This window comes from Rhipicephalus sanguineus, chromosome 9 (genome assembly GCF_013339695.2).
Source record: "Rhipicephalus sanguineus isolate Rsan-2018 chromosome 9, BIME_Rsan_1.4, whole genome shotgun sequence".
Classification (NCBI taxonomy): domain Eukaryota; kingdom Metazoa; phylum Arthropoda; class Arachnida; order Ixodida; family Ixodidae; genus Rhipicephalus; species Rhipicephalus sanguineus.
In genome coordinates this window covers 25,634,244-25,642,408 of record NC_051184.2, presented here as the reverse complement: position 1 = coordinate 25,642,408, position 8,165 = coordinate 25,634,244, and positions in this window count along the sequence as shown.

Below are 8,165 nucleotides of genomic sequence, written 5' to 3'. Positions count from 1 at the left end.
ACACCGCCAGAACGGTGAGAGTACCATCGAAACCGCCAGACCGTTGAAAGAAATTATGCCAGCTTGGCACTAGTGGAGCCAAGCCTGAATGAAGAGCGGAGCTCCTTCCGTGTTTCTCCTTATTTTTCTCTCTTTCTTGCATCTCTTTTTCCTTCCTTAATCTCTCTATCTATTTCTTTCTCTTCGTTCTTTCAAGCTTTCTTTCTTTTTCTCCCCTCTCTCTCTCTCTATTTATCGCTTCCTCGTTCTGTTCTATCTCTTTCGGATCTTTTTCGTGTCTTCTTCTTTCTATCTCCTTCTGTGTCTTTTCTATCTTTTTACGTCTTTATTCCCTTTATTTCTCCCTATTTTTCTGTTTCTCTTCCTTTGTTTTGCCCGGCGGAGAACAACTTACCGATAGCCTAAACATCATCACTGTAAAGAGAATGGAGAGAGCGCGTGCCGGTTCATGATGATGATAGTTTTTTTTACGACGGAGCACAAGTTACGGACACCTTAAACAGCTTTGCCGTTAAAAAGAAAAATTCGGGAGCTCTCGGCCCCTTGCCCTGTCAGGAAAATGGGGCCCCAATCGAAGCTTGGCGTATCCGTGCCTGACGTAGCACTTCTCTCTCTCTCTCTTCTTCTTTCTTTCTCTCTCTCTCTTTCTTTCTTTCCCATTACGCAATGTTCCCTCCAAACTGTATCCTTCATCCATGCCAGGAATTGGATCTTCATCCACGCGCTTAGCAACGCAACACTTCAGTTGCTACAGGCAACAATGACGGCCATGCGTTCATACCCAGGCAACAATGAAATGTGTGTGTGTATGTATGTATGTAGGTCGCCGCCCTCTGAGCCCCCCGCCCCCTCTAATGAAGGAGACTTTAAGCCCTGGCTGGCAACATGAAATGACGAGTCAGCCTCGATAAAAAATCAGGACTGCTATATCAGAAACGGCTGATCGCCGACAAGCCCACGGATCGAGAGAGCGTCACTTATTGGAAAACGGCGCATACAAACACGCACGTTACCGGCGCACCTTCGAAGGGTCGCATTTCTTAGCGCTCGCGGGCGCCGAGTTTCTCGCGCACGACGCCCGAAATCTGTGAGTTATAAGCTTAGCTTAAAAAAAAAGAAGGAAAGAAAAGGAAGAAAGAAAGCAAAGACGTCTGTCGAAGGACGTGCGAATCTCAGAACAGCTGGATTCTCCCGTCGTTACTGTGCATTTTTTTTCCTCTTTGCAGCATGCATGAACGAGCGCGCCTCTGCGCTGGTCCAACCTCTTCGCGGTCCAGTAGAAAGACACGTGCTTTTCGACTGACCTTCATGTCGTTATGCCTATATCGTCTGCATCTGAATGTTGGTTCAGCACCATCGTTCATATCGAAGAGATCCATATAAAGGTTTGTTCGATCTATAGATTACACCCATTTACAACCAAAGAAAAAAAAATCTAAAGCTCCGCCCACAAAACAGCGGCGCGCTTGACCTGTGAAAGGCAATCGTGCTAGCTGGTTTCCGCTCGAACCGTAAGTACTTTTTCTCGGCTAATGTGAATACTACGCGTATTGAGAGTTAGATTCGCCGTTACTACGTAAAACATTGCGGTTGGCTGAACAGCGATGTCAGAATCGCCGAAGAAATTCACCAGGCCGTTCAAGTTTCCGGCCTAAAGCGTGCAACACAAACGTGCGCCTGTATGGGCAAAGTCAACTATCTGAAACGTTCGAGAGGTGCTTGACGTCACGAAAATGAGTAAGCGCTATTGGGTGGATGATTTATATGCAAATTATAAGTAGGGGAGACGCTCATTTCGTTCGCTAGCTTTCATTCGATTGCCAAGGCTTTGCGTTCCGAAGCAGCAGTTAGGGGTTTGCACGTTTCCGTCCTTTTGTACACTGCCGATGTCCTGGTTATTCTTTTTTTTTTTTGCTATATCCCACGCGAATGACATTGACCTTTCCTCTACCATCCTTTAAAGGGCACTGACACGAAAATTTTCAGTTGTTCCTTCTTCAAATGAAAGGCCAAGACCTCAAGAGCCTAGCAAATGTGCTGGTAAGGGGTATGCCGCCGCCGTAAATCCGTACGACGTATACCAACGGCACAGAAACGCGGTTACGCGAAGAATAGAGATAAACTTCGGAGCAACACAGTCAATATAAGGACAGAATTGTAGTAGGCGCGTTGCTTATAAATGTACCGTGCCTTTTAATCACCCAAGCCATTTAAAAATACAGGTTTATTGTTAAATTAGAGGCTCTGACTTACTAATGTTTGAAGTTTGAAAAACAGCGCGTAGACGAAAACGTGCTCTATTTTCGGAAAAAGACGTAATTCCATTCCCATTCCATTCCGTGCAAAAGGCGCTTAATTCAATTCCCATTCCATTCTGGGGTCGCGAAAATGTGGAATGATTCCGGAGTCATTTCAATTCCGGAGTGGCAACTCCGCAACACTGGTTCCTACTACTGTGCCTCGATGTGTGCGCCCCCCTTAGGGTGTTGCCATTCTTTGAAAGGGCTGATGCCGCCACGACGCCATTTTTTGCCCCGCGTCTCGTGCCTCTCAGCGCAGCTGCCGTAGAGGGGTGAGACGCCGGTAAGAAGCCGTTGGCTAAAATATGGCAGCCGCGCCGCAGCAGACGCCGCAGATGTCCTCACCCTGGACAAAACGCGCAACAAAACGCGCATCAAGGCACCCTAGTTCCTACTGTACCCCGACGTCACCACACGGTATGAGCTTCTCGTCACGTGCTCGTGCACGATAGTGTCACGTTTTCACGGCCGCTCCGCTCCGTGGCTCTGTTGGTTACGCACAAACAGCCATGTTGAATGTTTTGGTACCTGAAGTCGTCACAAATAACCATACTGGTGCGTGAAGTCACCAGAATTCATACTGAAGCCATCTTCAAAATAGTGTCGATGTCACTGCGTGCGCTACGCAAAAATTGGCTTTAATATCAAAATCATAGGCGTGTGCAGGGTTCCCCTTCAGGGGGGGGGGGGGGTGGAAGATTCGTCGCGGCGACCCTCCCTCCCTATTAGGTCAATGTATGGGGCAGACTCTGCGCCTCCCTCTTCTTAGGTGACTAGGGGGGTGGGGGGCGCTCCCCTGCCACCCCACCCCCCTCTGCGCAAGCCTATGATCAAAATAAAATATCAGCATTTTCAGCTTCATACTTGCTCAGAGTCGTCTCTGTATACTGAAGATTTGTATAGCAAAGTAAAGTCATCCTTGAAAATTGCCCTTTAAATCCAAGAACCACTGGAAGGCTCGATCATTATATTACTGTGCACATTTGTACATATGTGTCCTTAACATAATGTGTTTAAGGACACTCACATATTTTCTACAGCGAGTGCGGCACGTGTCTGATGTCTTGGTGCGTGCGCAGGGTTCCCCATCAGGGGGGGCAAAGGCTCATCGCAGGACCCCCCGCACCCTACTAAGTCAATGTATGGGGCAGATTTTGCGCGCCCCCCTCTTAGGTGATTACAGGGCACGCCCCCCCCCCCCCCCCTGCCGCCCCCTGTGTGCACGCCTATGTGCAGCACCGTTGAGTATGGGGGTCAATGACCCAAGCCCTTCAATTGCAAGTATTGGCCGCGCTTCAAGGAACCCTGTCTTGGAGGTTCACTAGCTATAAATTTCGTAATCGGACACTTTCAGCATCTACTCGAAGGCACTTACGGTAATTGATGGGATGCTTATCAAGCAAGTCTACTTTCCGGGAATTTCCCAGAAGCGCCATACCTAAGCTCACTGACCGCCATGATTGAAAAGCACCCCAGGTGGTCGAAACTTCCGGAGCCCTCCACTACGGCGTCTCTCATAATCATATCGTGGTTTCGGGACGTTAAACCCCAGATATTATTATATTATGATTGAAAAACGGCGCCGTCTTCATTTTACAGGTTGCTGGAACAAGTCCAGGATTGCTTATAAACGACTGAAGGCAAAATTACGTAACCAGTAATTTAGAAAGCTTCAATGAACCATCGGGATTAACACAGTGATAAACACCGTGGCCGCACGTTCCAACTTCGTTGAATCATCTGTACGGAGTGCTTCAGCGGTACGTACTACGAGAGATACTATAGGAACGGGGAAGGCAACGGCGGCTGCTATAGAAGACCTCGAAGCGATGAAAGCCCTACACGAAAGACGACGTGCCCGCAGATGTATGGGAGGTGCGAACGCTCATTTTCAGCGCGAGTTTCTGTCTCTCGAGTTTGGACATCCGCGTCGTGTCTGTGACTGTCTGCGGTTTAACTCGAACCTCTCTCGAACTTGAATCACCTAGCTAAAGCCTAGCAACAATTTAGAAGCAACAAGATTAGACTTCAGAATCGTCCAGCTGCTCGGTTTCAAGCCTTGCGCGACTTAGTGCAAGCTTGGCCATTTTTATTTGTATAACGAAACCGAAAACGCGAGCACCCATGCGATATCGGCTATAACGAAGAAATATTTGATTTGCGCGAGGCTCAAAACTGGAGATGTAGCGTAAAAATCAAAATAATTATTGATCACATTTAGTGTCACAACCACATTAAAAAAAAATAAATGCGGTTGTGGCACTAGAAATTTGGTTCAAAATGTGTTCACACCTTTCTTCAAGTAAACGTGAACGCGGGCCTGTTTTGTCAACGAACTTTGTTCTGTTGTAATTTCACCTTCTCATGTTTCCGTGTGTTCAGTTTGAAGTGCGGATTACCTCATTTGTAGTGGGTTTGAAGTCTAGAATAATTCATTTTTTTCTATTTAGGATTTTCGAGCAAACCTGATTGCCGATTTGTTAGTTCCGATTTCTATCTCTACTTTTACAACGAATATCGGACATAACAAACTAATTAATGGTCCCCATGCTGCTTCGTTATAACAAAGTTCGGTGTATACGTATAAAATCTGCGGTCCCTCGGCGCATGCGCGAAAACCATCGCTAAACGAACGGATTGCTTTCACAACTCATCTATGGATGTGCCACAGACGTTGCCTCCACAGCGGCGTTTAATTATGTATGCAACGCCATTACGGACCCAGCGTGCACACTACTAAAATTTACAGGGATATGAAGCTTCACGTCACTCCGCCAGAGTTAGGAAGCTGCCATTCATTACAAAAATACGTCTATCGAGCTGATGATATTCTTTTTGGGTTGACTAAGAATCATCCTCACGTATATAGCCAGCGCTCTTACCTGTTGACCGCTGGACAACTTCGTACCTGTGGTACATGTGGCCATAAGCGTGCGCAGGGTTCCCCTTCAGGGGGGGCGAAGGTTCGTCGCAGCGCCCCCCCCCCCTTCCTATTATGTCAATGTATGCGGCTGCCTTTGCGCCCTTCTTCTCGCCCCCCCTACAATGTATAGGGCTGACTTTGCGCCCCCCCCCTTCTCGCCCCCTTGCCCCCCCCCCCCCTGCGCACGCATATGCATGTGGCTACAGATTAACCGTTGTTCACGTTTTTCAAGAACGTCGCGAACCAGAAGTTCGAAAGGCATGTTAAATCACTGGATTGATATTGAATGAAGTCAATGTTGCTGTGATAGTCAGTATTAATGAGAACTAACAGAAAATCAAGCCAAGGAAAGTATAGGGGATGTTATTTGTAGTAATTATATGATACCAACGTCAAGAAAGTAAAGTGGACGAAAAGACAAATTGCCGCCAGCAGGGACCGAACCTGCAACCTTCGAATACCGCGTCCGATGCTCTACCAATCAAGCTACGGCGACGGTCATCCTCCCGTCCATTTTGCGGGGTATATCTGTGCGTTTAAAGTCAGCGCCGCTCGTAGACATGACGGCGAGAGTGGAACACTCTTTTTTCTGCCTGCTGGTGTCACTGTTACGGCGGATAGTCAATGTCACAGCGGATAGCCAACGCTAGCCAATAATAACCAATAATTGACCAACATTAACAAGCGTCAATAGTATGCGCGTAAATACGGTCGCCCTATAGAGAAGGCCTCCACTCGAGACAAGTTAAATTTTTCGGTCAGAAATAATCGTCCACATCATTTACGCGATGCCCCATTACACAAAATGTAACAGAACGTAACAGAATGTGTTAATATGTCCTCTAACAACAGCAGCAACAACGACAGACTTTCCGTCCAATTTTTTCTTTGTGACCTGCTGACGTGTATTTTACTGACGTTACTTCCGTGACGGAAATGACGTCAGTGAAATCATGGTGAACACTGGCAAAAAACAATTTCAAGCTAAAAAAGACAAAAGAACGGGATTAACTGCTGTCTTCCTCGCTCGCTTTATGTGGAAGGAGGCTTAAAATTGTAACCCCATTCCCCCTATATAGGAAAAATCTGGCGCCGCCCCTGCTAATGGGATATATATTCATGTTGTGCAATCAGATCATTGAAGAATAAGTACATTTCTGATCTTATGGTGTCGTGTTGGCACACCACTTCAAGCTAGTTGTCAAGCAAGGCAAGTATTCTCCGGTGGTAGACGTGATGCGAGGAAACACCTCCTGCGCAGTGGAACAAGGATGAAAAAATGATAAACAGAGCCGTCAGGCCACCGTGCGTACGTTTGGCGCGCTCATGCGGTGGCATATCACTCCTCATTTACGATTCTCAATAAGAGTGGTGTGGGTACGGGTTCGTGTATGGCAGCCTTGGAATCGCTGGCCGAATTATAATGAACTTCCTCCACAACTGAACGTCGCCTTGCATTGCCGGGCGCGAGTGCGTGCGGCCCTGGTTTCCTCCCTTGCCGCTTCTCGTTTTCCCTCTACAGTGAGGCTGGTGGAGGGACGGAAGGAGCGGGGACGGAAGGGGGATGTAGGGGGATCACTGACGTGGTGCTCTGAGACAACGAAGACGACCCAGAGATCACAGTATATCTGGGATGGTGATATTATAAAATGATTGGATGGCGATTATTAGGGCGAACACCTTAGATGGATCACTTAAAGGGGTCATGAACCACTTTTCCAAGTAATGATCTAATGGCCTCAGTATCGGAGTGTACTGCCTCCCGAATCGATTGCCGCAAAAATTTCTCGAATCCGTCAAGAATCAGCGGAGTTACGGGGGTTTGGCGCACGCTCCCAGCGCTTTCTCTCTTTTCTCGTGCCGGCGAGCGCACTGGAAGCTAGACAGGGAGGGATGGCATGGGGGAAAGAAGTTACGCCAGCGCGCGTCATGAAACGCGATCGCTCTCCCGCTGTGATTCGCTTGCGCGAGTGCGGCTACCGTGTACTGAGGAGTGCGGCGCCGGCAAGTGGCGGCACCCCGCGGCAAGAAGCGCATCTGATCCGAACGCCGCTCTCGATTTACGTCGGCTATCGGCCAATAAGCATGCTATGTCTCTTGCTACGTACAGCGGACAGACGCCCCGCCCACCGACGAGAGTGAGAACCGGCCTCTGTTTGAAAAGAGGGTGCCTGGGGAAACGGCAACTTCGCGCTCCGCTTGTGGCCATTACGCGGCGCGCACGACTGTAATATTTGGCAGAGCAGTTCATAGCCGTGTCAGCTTTCCGCAGGATGTGTTTTTTCAATCAGCCCAAGGGGTGCTTCATGACCCCTTTAACGCGAAAGGTGACCGCCGGCGTCAACACGAGTGGTGCAGAAAATTACCACGTGATGACGTCACCATACGATGTCTCTGTGACGTCACACGATGGCGTTATCACGTGAAATTTTCGCTTGGAGAAAGGTGGACCGATCCCGGAAGCACTGCAAAACTACGTGAGGTGCAGAAAGCTTCCGATGACTCCGATCCCGGAGGCAGTGCTAAACCACGTTGGAGACAGAAAGCTTTAGGTGTGGGGTCAATGCAGTCGACTGCGAAGAAAAAGATGACGACTTTCGCCTTCGAGTCGTCTTAGGGAAGTGCATAGGGGACCGTAGGTCACCTGGCATTGCAGGATTGAAGCGGAGAAACTGTTGGCAGACAATTAATCATGGAATCGGAGGCATAGGCTTCCCATACGCTCATGGGGAATGGGGGAAGGGGGGGAAGGGGCGACTTAGGCGGAAAATTCATTGAATTCGTTTGGTAGTTACCGTCTATATCTGTATCGTATCTGTATCTTTCTTCGTTGAATTTTTTTTTGCGCTTTTAAAGCTGGTGAACTCTAAACATATAGTGCTTTGAGGATTAGTACTTAAGAACACGCTACATTCCAGGGTGACACAGTTCCGTTTTGTTTA